This window comes from Phaseolus vulgaris, chromosome 10, assembly GCF_051622355.1.
Source record: "Phaseolus vulgaris cultivar YP4 chromosome 10, ASM5162235v1, whole genome shotgun sequence".
NCBI lineage: Eukaryota > Viridiplantae > Streptophyta > Magnoliopsida > Fabales > Fabaceae > Phaseolus > Phaseolus vulgaris.
In genome coordinates this window covers 39523926-39546737 of record NC_143507.1, presented here as the reverse complement: position 1 = coordinate 39546737, position 22812 = coordinate 39523926, and the positions used below count along the sequence as shown (strand labels likewise).

The 22812-nt window shown below is 30.1% G+C and overlaps 1 long non-coding RNA gene across 1 annotated transcript; it reads left to right on the top strand.

The window, feature by feature from the left end:
- Window positions 1–19658: 19658 nt before the first annotated feature.
- LOC137817424 (uncharacterized) lies at window positions 19659–20060 on the top strand. Its single transcript, XR_011081959.2, has 3 exons — window positions 19659–19689; window positions 19770–19870; window positions 19944–20060. It is a non-coding gene; the product is annotated as an uncharacterized LOC137817424 (long non-coding RNA).
- The last annotated feature ends 2752 nt before the right edge of the window (window positions 20061–22812 follow it).

The window sequence follows — 22812 nt, the reverse complement described above, 5'->3', positions numbered from 1 at the left end:
GTTATTTGAGAATATGTTTTGATTTTTAAATTTCATTGTTATGGTTTTGTTATTTTTTTAATATTGTATATTATAAGTTTTTTTATTGAATTTGTTTTGACCATTTTGGTAAGTTTGTTATGCAACAAGAGAATTTGTTTTGATTTTAGAATTTTATTCTTCGGTGGAAAGATCTTATAAATGAGAATTTTCTTTAAATTGAAAGGATTTTTTTCTAACGTTTGTTTTTGTTATTTGTTTTGTTTGAATTTTGAAAGAATTATTTTATTTGTGTATTTTTTGAGTTTTAGAAAGGGAACATTAGTGTGTTTTATTTAAGAAATCTAAAAGATTTCTTTTTAATTTGAATGTTGTAAGAAAAGTTTATTTAACTCTCTCATGTAAAAAATATATTAGGTTTTAAGGTGAATATTTAATTATGATTGAAAACTAAAAAAGAAAGTAAAATATTCAAAACGAAATATTTTAAAATCGTTTTCTTAAATATTCATAAATCAATTAAAATTATTTTTGGTGAATTTTATATTTTATTTGTTTCTTAATTAATTAGTTTAGTTCAAATTTTATATTAATTTTTTGTAAGCAAACCAAATTAAATTATGTATTACGTTAAACTATAATATTATACATTTAGAGTTAGTTAAAAACTAAAAAAAATATATAATTTTGAAAACATGGTAACAAAAATGTAAATATGTATATAGTTTCTGTTGCTAATATTAGTAATTTATCTATCAAATTAAAATTGCAAATATGAAGTAATTATAAAAAAATATACTATGTTTTTATTTTAGAATTTAAAAACAATAATAACTTGGTGTTTATTTGTTTCATATTTATATTGCATGATAAGATCAATTCATATTCCATTAAACTTGAATTTCATGATTGAGATATGAGCATCTAAAATTGGTTGCAATTCATCAGCGACCTCCTCCATGTTAGCTAGGATATCACATCATGCAATGTGTACAAAAAATCATTATATATGTTGATGAAAACATGAAAAATCTGTTATTTATCTATTATCTTTTTGTAACTGATTTTTCATGTTTTCATCAACATGAAATTTTTTTCTACACATTGCATTATATCCTAACTATCATGGAGGAGTCCTTTGATATATAGTAAATTCCAAATGCTTATGTCTCAATTATGAAATTCAAGTTTAATGGAATATCAATTGATCTCATCCATGCAATATAAGAATATAAACAAATATACACTAGTTAAAGACAATATATTTAATGGAATGATGAAGATTATGAGAATAAAGAGGAGAATGGTAGTGTTCACCGTAACCTTGTCGTGTACTTGGATTCAATGTCTGGTTCCATAGTTATTATGATTGAGAAAAAGTGTTAATACTTTAATATCTAAAAGAATGTATGGTAAAGGAGGGATTTTACTTTTTATATTTGTATAAAGTTGTTCCCTATATAACGTGTGCAACCACTCATTCATTGGCCATTTACTTATTATTACGTTTAAACTTTATATTTCTTACCATGGAATTCATCATAATTTTATCTCAATTTCAGTTGCAATGTTTAACTATCCTTTTTATTTATTTAGGAATAAAGATTCTTCAAAACTCCTATTTTTATTCTATTCTTACCAAACTATCTAAGCGCTCTTTTTGAAGACTGGAAAGATAAAAGACAAAATATTATGTTGGGAATCTCTCCTTAGTTTAGTGGGAGACCGTGACAAATGAATATTGGTAATTGATCCATTGAGTATATTTAATGATGGACATTCCGAAATCTTGGGATTGTATCTTTCTCTGAAGACTTTGAAGCTCAGTCTATAAAGTTGATTATTTTTAAGGTATCTTGAAAATACGACAAACATTAGTTATCCATTATCTCTTTATGAAAAAGTTTTATTATCATTCTCTATATAAAGAGAACTTGTGAGGAAGAGATAAAAGTAAGGGAGAAGAGCAACATAGAGAGAAATGAGAGAATAGAAATTCACCATAGCGAGATTAGAAATCTTAGTGAGATGTTATAGAGACTTTGTAATTCATCATTGTTAGGTGAGATTAAGTGTTATCCTTAAGAATGAGAGAAACAAATATTGTAATCAACTTTCATAGTTGAAACATTTTATGGATGAGGTTTCGAGGGTTTTTATTTCTCAAATTGAGGAAATTTTCCCAAGTTAAAATTCTTGGTATTATTATTCTATTTTGTTATATTTTTTATTATTTACTTATTGCTTCTGCAATTGCCCATTTTGTATCTACATTAAAGAATGTGAATAAGTTATGAATTTTTCAACATTTTAAACATGTTGAATAATGTGATAAAGATGTAAATATAAAAAAAATAAGATAAAAAGGATTTTAAGGTCTTTTATTTTTTCCATGTAATCTTTGTTAAATGTTTCTTTGAGCATATAAGGAAATAGAAATCAAAAGAGATATGGTCACACTATGGTGCATGTCTCAACCCAACTCTTAATGATCATTCCCAAACATAATTAATTCTATCATATTTACTAATGGTCTCTCACCCGTGACTTAGTCTTACCGACTAAAATTTTAAATTGTTTATCTATTTTAAATTTTGTGGTCTCTTTATGAAATTATGTACATTTTGAGATACTTAAAATTATTATTATAGTTAAGGAAATATCATACATTAACAAATAATGATGAATTGGATTATTAGATTATGTTACCATTAATTTATTTAATGATAAAATTAAAAAATGTAATACAATTGTTGATATCTAAAAAATACATAGACATAATGATAAAATTAAAAAGAATTAAGGATATACAAAGGCTGTGATAACAATAAAAATAAAAAATTGTGACGTCTTTGTATGCGTCACAGGGACGAGATGCATTGCGAGATGAGTTAAGGATATGTAACGAGTGAGCATTAAATATTAATGAATCCAGATCAACACACATCACGAATGTGAAAAGTTCAGAATTCTAAGTAATTATTTTTAATATTTTTTAAATTCCAATTCCACCAATGGTTGTGGGTTTTTGTCGCCCCAACAATACTCCTTCTACGCATACTCTTCTTCTTCTTCTCCCACATGGTTGTGACAGTGAAAAACTGAAGAACATAAAATTATTTTGCAACTGGAATGCAGAACGATACTTTTGCCTCCAGCTCAAAAAATATATACGTTTATATATCTCGATAAATAAGTTGCTCTTAAGAACGTTTCGGAAAGGGACGGTAAACTTTTCATTCCTATTCATTTAAAACATAGCGGTGTTTTTCAAAATAAAAGAAAATTATCATTAATGTCAGAATTTTATGAACAAACATAAAAAACTCTACTTTTGCAAGATACATTTGAGTAAAAAAAAAAGCATACTATCTTTAACAACATTGCATAAAATAACAACTAAGTGTTTCTACAATCTAAATTTTAAAAAAAATAAAAAATTAAAGACACATAATGACATCTATCTAGGTAATAATTACATGTGATTTGAATGTTGAGGAGTTAGTTAGTAGGAGGAGCAACTAATTCCCTCTTGATCTTGATGTGGTTCAAAGTATGTTCTTCAACACCCATTTCTTGCGCACGCACATCCCACTTTTTGCTATCTACATAGCAAAATCAACACACCACGGATGCTCATATCATACTTTACTAAAAACATACACCAAATATTCTTATAAATTATTATTTTTATTTTCTTTTTTACACGAAAATCATGCTCATATCATATTCTGGTTCGAACTCATCTCGCCATTTTCATTTTGAACAGAGCATGGGTATCGATGAAGTAGCACGAGAGGTTTACAGAAGAAGATTACAAGTAATGAAAGTCACCTCATTATTCTTCGTCTCATCGCAGCGAACATGCTTTCGTCCATTATCAGCAAGAGCCATGTCTGTCACACAATATTTTCTCTGCTCCTCACTTATCTCTTCGGTTCTTTCTTTATTTTCTCTGCTACCGTTGGCTTGTTATAAAGGCACTTCTGTTTACTAATAGAAAATTACTTAGTGGCAAGTTACAAGCAAGGCTCGGAGAGGGATGCCTACGTGGCGGGATGGGATTTTGTGTCTTCAAAACGCGTTAATTATGTTCTGATAAGATTACTTATTTTTAATATTATTTTAACAACATCAACGAATTGGTTTCATAACCACATTACTGTCTTTTGGACTTGCTTGGTATGGGCTACCTGATGGTCGCTCTACTCAATCCAATTCCTAGCACCCTTGATCGGAGCGTGCGAGGCGAATGTTGGTTTCTCGAGAACGTAGGTTCATCCTTCTGAGGCGTGAATCTAATAGTCCAGATGTTGATTTTTAACTTGACTCGTGGTATGCTCGTGGCTTTGGTGACGACACTTGGCTATAACGTTCTAGAACACCAGCGTTGACGTAACGTTCTAGATCGAAGAAAGGCGAAGAGGGTTAGTTGATTATTTACTTATGTCCATTTTATTTCTATATTGAAGAGTGAATGTCCATTTTATTTCTATACTAAAGATATACTAAAGAGTGAGAATTAGTTCGATTTTTCCAATATATTAAACATGTTGAATAATATGATAAAGATGTAAATATATAAAAAAAAAATAAGATAAAAAGGATTTTAAGCTCTTTCTAGTTTTTCCATGTAATCTTTGTTAAATGTTCTTTCAGCATATCAAGAAATAGAAATCAAGAGATATGGTCACACTATGGTGCAGGTCTCAACCCAACTTCTTAATGATCATTCCCAAACATAATTAATTCTATCATATTTACTAATGGTCTCTCAAATTTTAAATTTTGTGGTCTCTTTATCAAATTATGTACATTTTCAGATACTTAAAATACATGTGAGAAGGCATTCGTAACAGTTTTTGGTTTTTGTAGTGTTAGGTGTGTTTCCTTATTAAACACTATCAAATATCAAACATAGATACTTTCCTCCTCCAATTTTAGTGATTGAGTAAAAAAAATAAAACACCCTAATTTTAGCGATTGAGATAAGAAAAAACAAATGATTTAACCTAAAACACATTATTATTATTAATAGTGACGCTTTTATTTTTTATTTTTATCAATTAGATATAATTATATTTAATATTAAAATTCGAATAAACTAGGTCATCATTTGCACACTTATATTAACCGTATAAATTTATAATTCATTTTAATAAATACGAATAATACATATCAGAAGACACACGTATTTTTTGAGTGCACCTATTAATATATTGTGATTGAAACGTAGCCAACATAGTAGTGATATATGGTAAATTTATAAATATCATGTAAAATTATAACAATTTTTGTTACCTGCATTATTTATTGACTAAGTCAAATGTCGAATGATGTCAATCTCCTTTCTAGAACAACATCTATCATATTAATAATGTTGTTTCTTCTTTCTCTATAATTTTTTCTTCGTATAGATAGTTCATTTATCATTTGTTCAATGATAGTTTTTCTTCTTCTATTTACAACATTTAGTCTTTAAGTTTGTCTTTGTTGTTCTAATGTTGATCTTTTATCACTTATATTTTTCATGTCATTATATAACCTATTAAAATGTGAAAAAATAAAAAACATTAGAAAAATATTTAAAAAATTATAAAAAAATATTTATATTTATTTTTAATTAAACAATTTTAAAATAACTAAATAATTTATTTTTTAAATAAGATTATATAATTTTTTTAATACTATTTTTTTATAAAACTACAGTAAAAAAAACTCAAAATATGTTTATAAAAAAACTTACATTACAACACAGTAAAAATGAAAAATATATAACTATTAATAAAATATAAAAAACATACTATCAATTTATTCTTAATCTTTATTTTCCTTTCCAATTGTTCTTTTTCTTTCAATTATTTTATTATAAAAAATAAAATTGTAATATATCAGATTTCCACAAAATCAACGTTGTTACAAAATTTTACTTTATTATCATCAAAACAATATATCACCTTCACTAATATTATAATTTTTTTAACGATCTTTATTTACCTAGACACCAGTTTTTTTATTCCATAATATATCTTTATTAAATTATTTTGAGTCTATAATTGTCAAAATAAGTATTTAATTTATTTATTTTAGATCTTATAACTAATCTCATATATATATATATATATATATATATATATATATATTATTTATATTGTGTTATATTTTTAAGATGTATTCAAAGTTAATTTTAATATTTATAGTTTATTTTTTATTTTTTAATTTCAAAGTATAATAAGACTAAAATAAAAATTAAAATATTATATCTATCAAGATAACAAGTATGATTACATTTTTTTTAATTAAAAATAAAAATAAAATATTATATCTGTCAGGATAACAAGTATGATTACAATTTTTTCAATGGTTTTATTTATTCCGACAGTTATAGTAAAAAACATATAGTATGGAGAAACTTCTAAAATCTGTCTTATTTAAAATTTGTCTTATTTAAAAGATAATTTTTTATAATATTTTTATTTCATTGTTATTTATAATAAAATCATTATGGTTGAATTTTAAATAATATAAAAATTTAAAAATGTTGATAATACTCTTTTAAAAGATATCTTTTTAATAGTTTAAATATATTTAAAACAACAAACTGAAAAAAATAAATAAATTGAGTTTCACATTTTTTTATAATTTTTAATATTTTATTAATTATGGGTAAAAAAATTTATTTAAAACTACCAATTCAACAAAAGTAATTAAATAGAATTTGAGATTGTTTGTTTTAAATTGAAAGAAACAGTTTGAATTAAAAAAAAAGGATTTCGAATTAAGAGAAATTGCTTAAAATTATTTTATTTTCAAAATCAGTTGAAGGGTGTCATGTCATGTTTAAATTCTGAGGGTAAAAACTGAGCCAAAATATATATTGGAGAAGATATGAAGGGAGACATAGGCAGAGAATTAGAAATAACTTATACCACCACTTTCCACCACAACCATCATTGGCTTGGCACGCAGGCGTATATTAAATATTATTAATATTATTAAATATTATTAATATTATTAAATATTAGTAATATTAGTAATATTATTAAATATTATTAATATTATTAAATATTATTAAATATTATTAATATTATTAAATATTATTAAATATTATTAATATTATTAAATATTATTAATATTATTAAATATTATTAATATTATTAAATATTATTAATATTATTAAATATTATTAATATTATTAAATATTATTAATATTATTAATATTATTAAATATTATTAATATTATTAAATATTATTAATATTATTAAATATTATTAATATTATTAAATATTATTAATATTATTTAATATGATTAATATTTATAAATATTTATTAATATTATTAAATATTTATTAATATTAATAAATATTATAAATAGTGTTAATATTAATAATATTAATTTTATATAGATTTTTATTAATTGTAACACCCCGAAAATACATCTAACTATTTAAATAAATGTTCTACATATTTCTATACAAACTTAGAGTTTTTCAAAATATTTCTATTACAAGATTATGACTTATAGAAATACAAATATTTACATATCCATAACTCAAAATAAAACTCTGAAACCTTTTAAGGCTCTCCTGCACCTGTATGGTCATCTGCTCGTGTACATAGTACAGTCATCGCAGTTCAAACACAACTCAAAAAGTAAGGGTAAGCTAGTGCAAAGAAAATCCATAACATAATTCATGGAAATAGAACAAATTTAGACTAATAATTTATAACCATTTCTTTAAATGATTTCATGTAAAATTTCAATACTAATTCCATCATTCATATAGACCACACATGGATCTATTTTCAATCATAATCATTGGATTTCATTTCAATCCCACTTCGTCTTCCGAAAGACTCATTAAGTATGCACCTACCAGAGACTAACACCTGACCCAAGGATTACCAGCGAATCTAATAGAAAGGATCAGGGTAAGTTCAAACATCCAATACCGAGTGTCTACAGTGGGACCCGGTGTGTATGAACTCCCTCTCAGCTTCTCACCACCTAATATCTTAGTCTACATGACTTAGATCATTAGTGAAGCCAGATGATCTCCGTTAAACATAGGCTTTTCATACTTAACGTACCATCAAACAACAACTCATACATTATCCCAAATGTATGACATCAATCTCATACAATTTACATCATTCGTATATAATACATATCATTCAATCACATAACATTTAAAAATTATATCATTCCATAAATTTTCCAAAGTCAAAAACAATATTTAACTCTCAAACTATCAAAATATAATATTTATAAAGTTTAAATAATATATAAACAAACACACAATATATAAACAAATAACACCCTGCAAGAGAAATTCAATATTGAGACCATGTCCCTTCCGCATTCAGATCTTCTATCCTAGCGTGCTATTAAAAAATAAATTTAGCTTCCCTTACCTTAATTGTTTGCTTTCCAAGCAACTTCTATAATTTTATTTCCCATTTCCCACAGTCTGGATAAGCTTTAAGATTTACGGGCCTAATGCAAGTTATCCAAACAGAACAAAAATTCAGTTTATAGTAGAATAAGTTGAGAGGATTAAACTTCTCAACTGACCCCACCAAGATTGATGACTAAATCCTAAGGAAAAATAGAAAACAAAGGAACTTTAGAGCAAAAATGAACCTACTCTGTTTGAAAATCTGATCGGGTAGAAATGTTCCTTAACTCCTCGGCTACAGTGGTATGATCAGATTCTAAAATAGATGAAGTTTGGGAGAGAAAATTAGGAGAGAGGGAGAGAAGAGAATATGGGGAGAGAGAGAGAGAAAGAGAAAAAAAAGAAAAGAAACTATGGTGGAGGGGTAGGTTATGTGTGTTTTTTTTTTTTCGTTGTCACATTAATAGTATTTATATTATTAATGTTATTATTAATATTATCAATAATGTTAATTTTATATATATTTTTATTAATAGTATTTATATTATTAATGTTATTATTAATTTTGTTATATTACTAATATCATTAATACTATTATTATTAATATTATTTATATTATTAATATAATACTAATTATATTATTTAAATTATTATATTAATATTAATAATACGTATAAATTAGTTATGATTATTATTATTTATGAATATGAATTATGAGTTTATAATTTTTTATATTATATTAATATTTTTAATTTTTAGGATTTTTTTATAGAGAATCTTTTCTTTGGTATAATAGGCTTTCACCTTGTTTGTTCTTAAAATTCTTTAGGATAATCTACCTATGTATCGTTTTTGTTAATATATGAGTTTTGGTCTAGTCCCGTATTTTTGTATTTTCTTTCTTTTTTCTTTTGTTTAATAATACTTTTTTTCATGTGATGGTAAATGATTGTTGTTACTTGAAGTGTCAGCCTAGCTGAGATCTTAAATTTCTTACTAATGCCTAACATAAAAGCTTTTATTTTTTTAAAAAAAAGTATGTTCTTCACAATCACCCATTTCTTGCGCATGCACCTTCCACTTGTTGATATCTGCATAGCAAACTCAACTCATCACTTAGATATTATTTTTTGTAGCCAGAAAATGAACTTACAAAACTTCCTCTTCTCCACTACTCATCTCCTCACTTTCACCTTGAACAGAGCATGGGTATCCATGAAGTAGCACCAGAGGTTTACAGAAGAATATACAAGTAATGAAACTTATGAAGCCCATACACTCCTCTTAAACATCGACACTCTCGTATAACATTTGTAGGATATGTATCCGTGAAGTGTCCAATTCAAAAAGTATTTGTTAGATTTCTGACAATGTTAATATTAGTACGGTTCTAACACAATTTAAAAAAAAAAATTTAAATTTTTACAAACTTAAATTTATTGTATAAATTTTTATATAATTATAAAAATAAGAAACAAATTCTTTTAAACCAATCATAAAAAAATAATATTTTTTATTCCAAAAATTATCTAAAACATAGTTATGCACATAAATCTTTATTATTAATTTATATAATATAATATATAAATTCATATCCTTTATCTACCTATATAAACTCACCTCATTATTCTTCATCTCGTCCCAGCGAAGATGCTTCCTTCCATTATCACCAACAGCCATATGTGTGGCAAAGGGAGGAGTTGCATGAGCTACTTATAGCTAAGATCTAGTTAAGGATATGTAACGAGAGAGCATTAAACATTAGTGAATGCAGATAAACACACGTAGCCAATTCCGTTTTACACCTGTGATGAGGTCAGAAAAACTTCAAATTCGCCATCAGTTGTGGAAAAGATATGACGTTACCCAGTTTGGTTAAGTGCCTAAAGCAGAGAAGAACTAAAAAATTGAAAGAGTATTGGATGAAAAAGTAAGTGAAGTTTGAAATATTATTGACTTGATAATCAATAAATTAATATTTTAGTTATATCTAATTTATTTTTTAATTTAAAAATATTATTATATTATTATAATGGTTTCTTATTTTATTTATTCGGTGGCGGGACATGAAAACAAATGTGTCGTGAGCAATCTCTTTTGAAAAATATTGTGGTGAAAAAATAACCAATGAGGTGAAGAGAGATGTTTGAGATATCTGAGACTCCTTTTATATAACACTGAAAAAGATAACCACTGGGATACATAATTATGCTTTTTTAAAATAAAGATAAAAATGGTTTTAAGGTGACAAATTGGGCGTAGGAAAATTTTGTGAAGTGACCTTTCTTTCCTTGTTTGAACTAACAAAGTTTTGCTAAACAAACGAAGTTTTGTTAGGTGATTTTTTTTGTTTTTTTTTTTTTTATTTTTTATAAAGTTTTCGTGTTAGGCATCACTATGCAACTTGACATCTCAGCTAAGCTGACACCTCAAGAAACAACAATCATCTGCCATCACATGAAAAAAAAAATATTATTAAAAAAAAGAAAAAAGAAAGAAAATACAAAAATATGGGGGGACTAGACCAAAACCCATATGTTAACACAAACGATACATAGGTAGATTATACCTATTCATAAAGAATTCTAAGAGCAGACTAGTTGGGAGTCTATTATACCAATGAAAAGATTCTCTATGAATAAATCCTAAATTAGCCAACTTATCAGCACACGCATTCCCTTCACGAAAAATATGAGTTACCCTAAACCTGATTGTCTCACAAAAATTAAGACAAGTATTCCATCGATTCTGAAGCATCCACGGAACATTAGTCCTAGCAGTAAACGCAGCACAAACCAAGACAGAATCACATTCAAGCCAGACATTAGTAAGTCCCATTTTTTGAGCTTCCTCCATAACATGTATAACTCCATAAAACTCAGCAACCAAAGCAGTTTGAACTTCAAGAAACGCTGAAAAAGCACCAATAAATTCTCCCATACTCTCACGAAAAATACCTCCACAAGTAGCAAGACCAGGATACCCCTAGCAGCCCCATCAGTATTAATTTTGACCCAGCCTGGTGAAGGAAATTCCCATCTAATAGGAAGAAGACGAAGAACTTTACCACTACGAGGACGTGTACTAGTTTCAACATCGTAAAAGTTTTCTTTAAGATCTTAACATCCTCAAGATATGCGACCATCGGATGATTTTAGGTCTGGTATTCTAAGGTACAGAAGAATCAAAAATTGAAAACAATGGTTAGACAGAAAATTAACTTATGAAAAGATAAAACTATAAAGTTAAAAATTTATTTTTTCACATTTAAAAAAAATAATTCAATAATTTTCTTTTAATAATATAATATATAATAAAATATATCAGGTTTAAATTTAAAAAATATAATTAAAATTTTAATATTATGAGTTGTTAAGTAATTATTATTTTTTAAAATATTAAAATCTATCTATTTAATTGAAACAAGATAAATGTTTGATAAAAAAAATTCAAAAAAATTAAAATTCAAAAAATCTCAAATTTACGTAATATTTTGAAAAACTACGTTTTCAAACAAATTTATGTCATTGAACTTCAAGAAATCATTTATGTTAAAATATATGAAATTTTACTCTTTTTTTAAAAATAAAATAAAAATTTAAATAATGAAAGTAAAAAATAAATTTATTTTAAAATATTGGAACATCTCTCTTAACAATTGAAAGATAATGAATAATAAGAAAGATGATTTGTTTTTAATAAAACAAAAACACAAAATTATAAAATAAATAATAATAATAATAATTAAAAAATAAAATAATTAAATATTTTAAATGTAATTGATGCAAAATATTTAAAAACAAATTTATTATCTTTTAAATTCAAGGTATAATTACTACCTTCTTCTCTATCACCACAACCTGTCGTATCCATAATCTTAATTGCATTTTTCACACACTCCTCACTTTCACCCCTTTGTTGTTTCTTGCACAACACATCACACAAAAAGTCAGAAAAAACAATTTCATAACCAAACATTTTTGCGGAGAATTAAACAGGTTTAACTTCATCGTATGTATCAACTTCCAAACTACTGAATAAGGAAGCATCTCATCATTATCCAAATTCATAATCTTATAATACCTATTGTCGATTCTTTCATCCTTCCCGAATTGAAAACTTGCATATGCTTATAAATCCTCTGAAACCCTCATAAATTCCTCCTCTTCCACGTCCGATAGTGATTTTGGCTTGACACACCTCACGCTCTCCCCAACCACCTAAACAAATAAAAAAATATTACATCCTTCTTTCTTTATTCAATTTTTCAATAGATGCTTATAATGAATTTATTTCTCCACATAATGTAAAATATTATCATTAAGATAAGATAAGGAAAGTTTATTTTTATGAACCTATTGTCCAAAAGTTTCTTAGCAAAAGATTTTGCAAATAAATCTGTTAGATTTTGAGAAGAGTGAAATTTATGGATTTCTATATCAGCATATTCTTTTGAAGATAATGAGTAAGAAAGGATTTTAAATGAATGTGTTTTATTCAATTCCTTTTAATTTATATTTAAATGACTGTTTAATTTAAATAATGATTATAAATAAATTAATATTTTAATCAGTTTAACTAAGATTAAAATGAGATTAACTTTAAAATTCGTGATAACTCGAGTCATTTATTTCTATAAAGATGAATGTAATATGGTAAAAGGTATATTTTTCTACAATTGTTTTAAATTCTAAATAAAATTTCTATAAAGATGAATATAATCTGGTAAAAGGTATATTTTCATACAATATTTATTGTTTTAAATTCTAAATAATAATTTGAGTGTTTGAAAAATCTTTTATAATCATCTTCATCAAGATCCTATTCACAAAAATGGCCAATTGCAGTAAAAGAGCAATAAAAGAGAGAGCCAAAAGCAAGAACCGTGAATACAGAGAAGCTTAGAGAAAGAGTGAAGAGAAGCTTTGAGAGAGAGAAAGAGGGTTTCATTAATTGATTAATGAAAAGTGTACAGTACAAGGGTTATACAGAAAGGAAAACAATATAGGCACACGTAAGAGCCCAAAGACCCACAAGGGCCCAAAAACAGAAAACCAGCAAAAAAGAAATGGTTGCAGTAACATAAATAAACTCTAAAACAAATACAATAACAGAAAGATATTTTAACATCCCCCTCAAGCTGGGAATAGATATTCTTCATTCCCAGCTTGGAATATAAGGTCTTGAACATCTTAGGTGGTAGAGGTTTCGTGAAAAAATCTGCAGTTTGCATGGAGGAGGAGACAGGAAGCAACTTGATCAGTCCTTGATTGAGTTTTTCTCGAACTACATGGCAGTCAATCTCTATATGCTTTGTTCGTTCGTGGAAAACTTGATTGTGAGCAATCTGGATTGCTGACTGACTATCACAGTATAAAAGAGCAGGTTGAATGAAGGAAATTCGAAGATCTTGTAAAAGGTAGACCAGCCATTGAATTTCGCATGTGGTGGCAGCTAATGCTCTGTATTCTGCTTCAGAGGAGCTTCTTGAAATCGTTTGCTGTTTCTTTGATTTCCAGGAGATCAAAGTCTCACCCAAATATACACAGAAGCCCGTGATGGATTTTCTGGTCTCGGGGCAAGTAGCCCAATCTGAATCGCTGTACGCTTTGATCTGCACAGGAGTATTGTTATGGAGAAAGATACCAGCACCAGGTGAGGCCTTTAAATATTTGAGAACATGAAAAGCTGCTTGAGAATGAATGTTGGTAGGTGCAGATACAAAATGACTGAGGTGGTTGACAGCATAGGCAATATCTGGGCGTGTATTGGTAAGGTAAATGAGGCGTCCTACCAGTCTTCTATAGGATGTAGCTTCTTCTTCATTGAGTCTTTCTCCTTTATCAGCAGTGAGGCGAAGAGTATGTGCCATGGGTGTGAGAGAAGGAGCACAAGCAAGCATACCAGTTTCTGTAAGGAGATCTAAGGTGTATTTTCGTTGACTAAGGTGGATACCAGTGTTGTTCCTTGCAATTTCGAGGCCTAGAAAGTATGTAAGATCCCCTAAATTCTTGATGCAGAAATGCTGATGAAGCAAGGTTGTGATTTGATTAATTTCAGCAAGGTGGTTCCCAGTTAAGACTATGTCATCCACATAGACAAGAAGTGCAATTATTTTCTCTCCATCATGTTTCAAGAAAAGAGAGTGGTCAGCAGTGGAGATATTATAGTTATGAGATTTGAGAAAATTGGAAAGTTTGGCATACCATTGGCGTCCGGCTTGCTTGAGGCCATACAGAGACCTTTGAAGTTTGCACACTTTATTCCTATTTGCTACTGGAAAACCAGGGGGAAGCTTCATGTAAACTTCTTCATTTAAGTCTCCATGAAGGAAAGCGTTGTTCACATCCAATTGCTTAAGATCCCAATCTTTTGCTGCAGCAAGAGCCAGGAGAAGCCTTAAAGTGGTTAACTTTGCTACTGGTGCAAACGTATCTAAGAAGTCTAGACCCTCCATTTGATTGTAGCCTTTCGCTACTAGCCTGGCTTTATATCTTTCTATAGTACCATTTGAGTGATATTTGATCTTGTAAACCCATCTACAACCAATGGCAGATTTTCCAGGGGGAAGATCTGTAATACTCCAGGTCTTATTAGCTGCAAGGGCTGCTAACTCATTCTGCATTGCTTGGACCCAAAGAGGATTCTGAATGGCTGCCTCATAGTTTTGAGGCTCATCATGAGAATAGATAGACATTATGGTATATCTAAAATTAGAGGATAGGGAATTAAAATTAATGTAAGTTTGTATGGGATACTTGGTACTAACCTGATTACTGCTAGTCTGGAAGTCTTGCAAATAGATTGGTATCCTTCTATTACGGTCAGATCTTCTGAGTGTAACAGCAGGCACGTCATTGTTATCAACACAAAGATCATCATCATTTTTATCAGGAGAGCTATGGTCATTATGCAGATTTATGTCATCATAAGTTTGAGCATAGTGTTGTGGTATGGGAAGCGAAAGACTGTTAGGATCTTTTTCATTTTTCAAAGAATATGGAAAACAATTTTCATAAAAAACAACATTTCTTGAAACTTCAATTTTGTGATTTTTTAAGTTTAGAAAGACAAAACCTTTGGTGTGTGGTTTAAAACCAAGAAAGACACCAGGAACAGCGCGGCTGTCCAGCTTCTTTCTATGGGCAACAAGAGTAGAGGAATAGCACAAACAACCAAAGATACGCAAGTCAGAAATGTCACACAACTTTCCATGCAATTTTTCATATGGTGTTTCATTTTTGAGCAAAGGAGTAGGAATACAATTAATTAAGAAAACAGCATGTTGGACAGCAAAATTCCAGAAATTAGCAGGGAGTTTTGAATGAAAAAGGAGAGATCTTGTAACGTTTAAAATATGTTGATGCTTTCGTTCAACAACACCATTTTGCTCAGGTGTTTCTATGCATGAAGTTTGATGTAAAATGCCCTTTGAAGCAAAAAAATCTTTCATCACAAATTCAACACCATTATCAGTACGAATAGATTTGACTTTTGTTTGAAAATGATTTTCAATGTAAGAGACAAAACTCACAACATTAGCTCTAACTTCAGACTTATTTTGCATAGAGAAAATCCAAGTAAAGCGAGAAAAATCATCAACAATAGTGAGAAAATATCTATGGCCGTGCATAGAGATAACAGAACAAGGACCCCATACATCCATGTGAATTAAATCAAATATATGTGCAGAATGAGTAGTGCTAAGAGAAAAGGGCAGTTTCTTTTGTTTAGCTTGATGACAAGCATCACAAAAATAAGATTTTTCAACAGATATATCAGGATAGTAGGTTTGTAAAGTCTTTAGTCTCTCATCAGAAGGATGACCTAATCTTTGATGCCAAAGACCAACAGTTTTAGTTATACAATTCAAGAGAGGAGGAACATGCTGTGAAATGGATCTATCTAAACAATATAAGCCACCAATCAAATCAGCTGAACCAATCCTGTCTCTGGTTCTGCTGTCCTGTATGATACACTTGTTAGAGCAGAAAATTAAATGACATTGAAGGCAAGAAGTAAGTTTTGATATAGAGATTAGATTGAAAGAAAAAGCTGGAACATATAGAACATTTGTGAGGCTAATTTTGTAATTGAGATTAACAGTTCCTGAATAATTGGAAGTAACATAGTGGCCATTGGGTAATTTTATGAGAATCGGATTGATACGATGATAGGAGGAAAAATCAGATAAAGTAAAACAAACATGATCTGTTGCTCCAGAATCTAAAATCCAAGTATATTTATTTAATGAAGGAATCTTTAAGGCATGTGTGTTACCTGCAGAACTAGAGTCCCGGTCTTGTTGACTTGTATCAGCAGCAAAAGACCCAACCTGATTCACTTGAACTTGTCCAGCAGAGGTGTTTGCTTGTTTGAGCAGGTTGGTTAAGATTTGATATTGCTGATGAGTAAAATGAGTATCACCATTCTCATTGTTGTTGGAATCATACTCCTCTTGGGTGGCAATGTTGTTGACAGAATAATTTTTACCATTTTGGAATTTGTAACCGGGTGGGTAACCATGCTTCTTATAGCATGTATCAACAGTGTGGCCAGTTCTGTTGCAGTGTGTGCAGACCTTCCTATTACTATTGTGACTGACCTTTTTCTCATTCTGATTGGGAAAACCATGTTTCTTAAAACACACACTGCCATTGTGACCATTCTTACCACAAAAGGAACAAACAACATAAGACTGTACATTACTCTTGTTAACCATGGGTTGAACATTCTTTATATTAGCAATCAAAGCATGACTACTCAATTGTCGCTCTTGTTGAGCTACTAAAGAAAAGATTTTTGATATAGGTGGGACGTGTTCCATTAAAAGGACATGGGATTTAACGTTGCTATACTGATCATTTAGACCTTTTAAAAATTGCATGGCTTGGTCTTCTCTTTTTCGTTGAGAAACAATAGAGGAAATATTGCAAGTACAGTTCTTGCAGATGCAAACAGATTCGGGTCTGAAATTCTCCAACTCATCCCAAATCACCCTTAACTTTGTAAAATAGTCGGTTATTGAGAGCTCACCTTGGTTTAAGGAGGATGCCTCCATTTGGAGGTCAGAAATGCGTGAGAGGTCACCTTGAGAATATCTTGTCTTGAGATCGTTCCAAATTTCTACAGCTTTGTCCATCCAGACGATGCTTTGACGAATGGGGAAGGAAACAGAGTGGACCAGCCACGAGACCACCATGTTATTGCACCGATTCCATGCCGAAAAGGTGGAATCTGTCTTTGCTGGTTGTGTAGCGGTTCCATCGACGAACTCGAGTTTATCCTTAGCGCTTAACGCCGTGAGCATCGACCGACTCCATGGATGATAATTGCTAGGGTCCAACACCGGGGAGACAAGAGGAGTCGCTGGATTCTCGCTTGGATGAAAATACAGATAACTTGGGGCTGATTTCTCCTCTTCCTTCTTCATCCCGAGAGGTAAATCTGTTCAAAGGAAACCAAATCAAGGATTAAGATTAGAAGAAAAGAAAAAAAACAGAACAAGGAAAAAAAAACAAGAAATCAAAGAAAATAGAGAAGAGGCGGAAGAGTGAAAGAAAGATCGGTGAGACAGGATCAATGAAGAATCAGAGATGAAACGCAGCAGAGCTCTTCCAAGAAGAGCTCTGATACCATCACAAAAATGGCCAATTGCAGTAAAAGAGAAAAGAGAGAGCCAAAAGCAAGAACCGTGAATACAGAGAAGCTTAGAGAAAGAGTGAAGAGAAGCTTTGAGAGAGAGAAAGAGGGTTTCATTAATTGATTAATGAAAAGTGTACAGTACAAGGGTTATACAGAAAGGAAAACAATATAGACACACGTAAGAGCCCAAAGACCCACAAGGGCCCAAAAACAGAAAACCAGCAAAAAAGAAATGATTGCAGTAACATAAATAAACTCTAAAACAAATACAATAACAGAAAGATATTTTAACACCTATAGAAGTAATCAATAACAGTCTAACAAAGATAAAGAACGTACATTTTCAATTCATATAAGAATAATTGTATTACTACGCGTAATATATTTTTTTAAATAACCACTCCGCAATAATAAATAAGCACGCACCACGAAAAAAAAACATTTTAATGCTATATACTTTTATATTATTTCTTAAAATAAATATTTCTCAGTATAACTAATAGTATACTTAATAATTACTTTTACAATTATATAAATGGTGATTTCATCAATGGGCTTATAATGCACACAAAATTACAACGACAGTGCAAAGTTATTTTTTAATAATTAAATGACCGACAGGGTTACTTCTGTTATTGTCCGTCTATCAAATTATAGTTGCAAATTCTTTTCTGGTTTATATTATCAAAAGAAACTTTACTGGATTTTTGCAATTATAAAATTTAAAAGACCATTGAAGTTGAATTTTATCTGTAATCATTTAAATGTTAAAATAATTGTTTTTTTATTAATTGATGAATCATGGTTAAAAAGTAGGGACACCCTCTTCAATTTGTCTTGAACATCATAAATTCGTATGTATATGTATATATCTTACTCAATATTCCCGAAAAAAAAAGCTATTAAATAAGTTGACTTTTAAGAATGCTACTGAAAAAATATTGAAAAAAAATGAGGGTAAAATATATTTGGACAGTAAATCTTTCAAAATATCAAATATGATTTTAGAAAAAACATATTATGTTTACTCCTTTAAATTTTAAATATATCTTTTAGTTATCCATTACAAAAAAAAGTGTAAAAAATGACGGTTATTAATACCTGCCACAATGTTCAGTATAATGTGGTATTTGACTAACTCTACAATTATCTTTGTATAATACGTCATTTCAGTATAATATGTCATTTTTAACTGTCACAATTATCCTTAAAAAAAAAAAAATTCCCAGTTTTTTCTCTCCATACATTATTTCTCATTATTCCTTTTTTTTAAAACTTGCTTTCACTTTAAAATTGGATTTTTTTTTAAAACTTACTTTTCCTTTAAAATATTTTTTTTTTGAAAATTTGGTTTGAGTTTGGAAACCAAACCTAACACCTCTTCCCTCTCTCTCTGCTCCACACCCCTAAGCCTCTTCCCTTTCTCTGCTTCACACGAAACGAAACCCTAACGCCTCTTTCATCTGGTTGCTCCACACGAAACCCTAACGCATCTGTCATCTCACGAAACCCTAACGCCTCTGTCCTCTCACGAAACCCTAACGCCTATGTCCTCTCACGAAACCCTACTGTCTCTGTCCTCTTACGAAACCCTAACGCCTCTGTCCTCTCATGGAACTAACGCTACTCTTGGGTCCGCCATCGCCACCTCCGCGCAAGGATTCAGGTTTGTGCTTGCGCGCCCTAAACTCTATGGCTTTGTTGCTGTGATGAATTTACTGTGTTACTGTGTTCATGTGATGGTAGGAATTTGTTGCTGTGAGAAGAAGTTCAAGGTCGGAGAAGAACTTGCATCAATTAACATCTAAGTGGATTAACCAGCATCTGAAAACAAATCACTGATCCAGGTAGTCCCTTGACAATACATCTTTGTTAATTTTACTTCCCCGTGCTCTCAAAACCTTAAATGTCTGCTATGAGATCTTCTTTCATCTATGAGCCACAAGCTATGGAGTATGCAGAGCTCATTAAAATTATTTGGAACCACACTGGACGTGGCAACTGGGCAATGGATTGAATATTCATCAGGAATTGGAGCTGGTAGGTTAATTACTTATGAAATTTGTATCAAGAGCTTTTATTTTAACTTTGAAGTTTTTTTGGGAGTCATTTTAAAATAGTTAATTTTGTCCTTACTAGTTATTCTGTTCTCTTTCAGTTTTTGTAACTTGATCATTACCTTAGTTTGTGTTGCTCAACTCCTGAGACATGCTAAATAGAAGAATCGACGATATACAGAGCAAAATGCTATTCAGTACTCTTCAAATATGGGTTAAGGAAGCAAAAGTAGAGAGTATTTAATCACAAACATTATATTAAAAGAGAAAAATCAATTAGACTTACTTTTTAAGTATCTATAAGCCTCTATTTGAATGTATACTAAATGCTCCTTAACCAATATAATCAAAGGTACTTTCAAGTTCCTTGTTGTACACAGGTAGAATTTGACGAAAATGGGAAAGCCATTGGTGTGACTTCAAAAGGAGAAACAGCCAAATGCAAGAAAGTTGTGTGTGATCCATCATATTTATCTGATAAGGTTAGATTTCTATGATAACAAGGACTGTGAGCTAAGTTTTCTCAAGTGTTCTATTTAGTTACTGGACATGCTTTACATGAATGTCTGAAGTTTGAAAACATGAATTGCAGCAAAGTGTGATCTCCTCCACTCCATCTGACGCTACTTAATTCATTCAACAGGTTCACAAGGTTGGAAAGGTTTCACGTGAAATATGTATTATGAGCCATCCTATTCCAGAAACCCATGACTCTCATTCAGCACAAGTCATTCTGCCACAGAAGCAACTTGGTTGCAAGTTAGATATGTAGGTTTGCTTTTATCAACTCCGATGCTTTCATATTTTACTAAATATGCATGAAAAAAAAACTATAAGAAAACACACTAGGGAACAGCCTTTTCCAGAGAGGGGTTCACAAAAGTCCTACAAAATAATTGTGTCATTTCCTCTTTAAAAAAGTCATATTCAGGTTCTTGAAGAAAAAACTAATTAAAATCCTTGTAGAACCAAACTTGGCTCACTATAAATACACCGTTGTTGACTTTTGTAATCACAAAGTATTTGTAACTGACAGATATTGTTTTGTTATACTGCAAAATATGTTATGAAATGAAAAATTCAATTCAAAATTCCATTTTAAAAATCATAAAAGCAAAAGAAAAAAAAATTAGTTTCCTACACCAATGGGAAAAACTACTGATTAACAATGCATTATCCATTAATTTGGTTCATTCAGTTTCTAGATACAACTTAGAAATTTTAAAATTAGTGAGTAGAATGTAGTTCTAGTTTGGATTACCTCCTTCATTCGATTTTCTCTTTTACAGCAAGTACTTGATGAGAAGTTAATTCAAATTAGTTCTTACTTGTGAAGATTATTTGTTCCTACTTTATTGGCTATGTTTGCTCATGTACCTTGTTATTGCAGGTATCTCTTCTGCTACTCTTATGCTCATAATGTAGCACCCAAAGGAAAATTTATCGCTTTTGTTACAACAGAAGCAGAGACCGACCAACCTGAGGTGGATTTGAAGCCTGGTATTGACCTTCTTGGACTTGGAGATGAGATATTCTATGACATGTATGACAGGTTTGAACCCTGCAATGATCATGAGGTTGATGGTTGTTTCATCTCTACTGTAAGTATTGAGTAGAATCTCTCACAAGCATATTTTATTTTCTTTGGTTGTTTCTTATTTCCAAACCATTACGGCACTTGATTGGGTTATCTAGAGCACAGTCATACAAACACATTACAAAGTTGCTTGTTTTATTTAACTTTCATAAATATCCAAAAGTCTATCACTGATGAATATGGTCAGGACATGTTGCAATAAAGAAGAATCAAATGTTATTTTGGTTTAAATAAAGTAATGAACATCTCATGTTCTGTAAATTTACAATTAGAATCCAACGGTTTTCCTGGTGTCTTTCATGATAAGTATGAAATCTTATTACACTTCTTTTTCAGCATTTAGATGGAATTTCTTTCCTTGTATTTTTATTTCTTTTTTAAATTGTAATAATCTGAAATTAAATCCTTGCAGAGTTATGATCCTACACACACTTTGAAATCACAGTTAAAGACGTGGTCGGGATGTACAGTAAAATCACTGGAAAGGTTTGTATCTTTTTACTTAATATGCAATTTACATTACATATCTCATCGCATACTATGACAATTACAGAGTTTGAGAATAAGAAATAAAAAAAACTGGTATAGCAAAACGACTAGGCCAAGAAATTGATAGATCTCTCTATCTCTAATTGCCTAAACTTATAATTTTTACTTTCTTTTGATAAAAGGTATCTTTCATTTAGACAAAAACGTAGGAGCTTGCCTCGTCTAAGGATCGACTTGCGCACCGCTTCAAACGTCCGTCCTTCTCCAAGATCCACCTCAAGAACCTGCAAAAGAACAGAGCGGCGCCCCTGCGGCCGATCGCACTCCAACGCCCAAGTCAGTGACCGAACCACCAAATACTGAGAGCAAGAACGCTCAAGAAATCTCAAGGAACCGTGCAATGTTCTCTCTCACAGTGTGCTCTAGAACTCGCAAGCGTAAAGAGTATAATCTGAACGTGCGTACCTCAGAAAGTTCGTTGAGAACTCTTATATACCTGATCACTTTCTCTCTCCTGGCAGTTACAGATCCGGACACGTGGCTCGCATCCAGTCGTACACGTGCCATCATCTGGAGCCTCCTTGACTTGGGCGCTGCTTCCATCTTCCATTTGGCTAAGTTACTTATGCATGGTACTGCCCAGTGC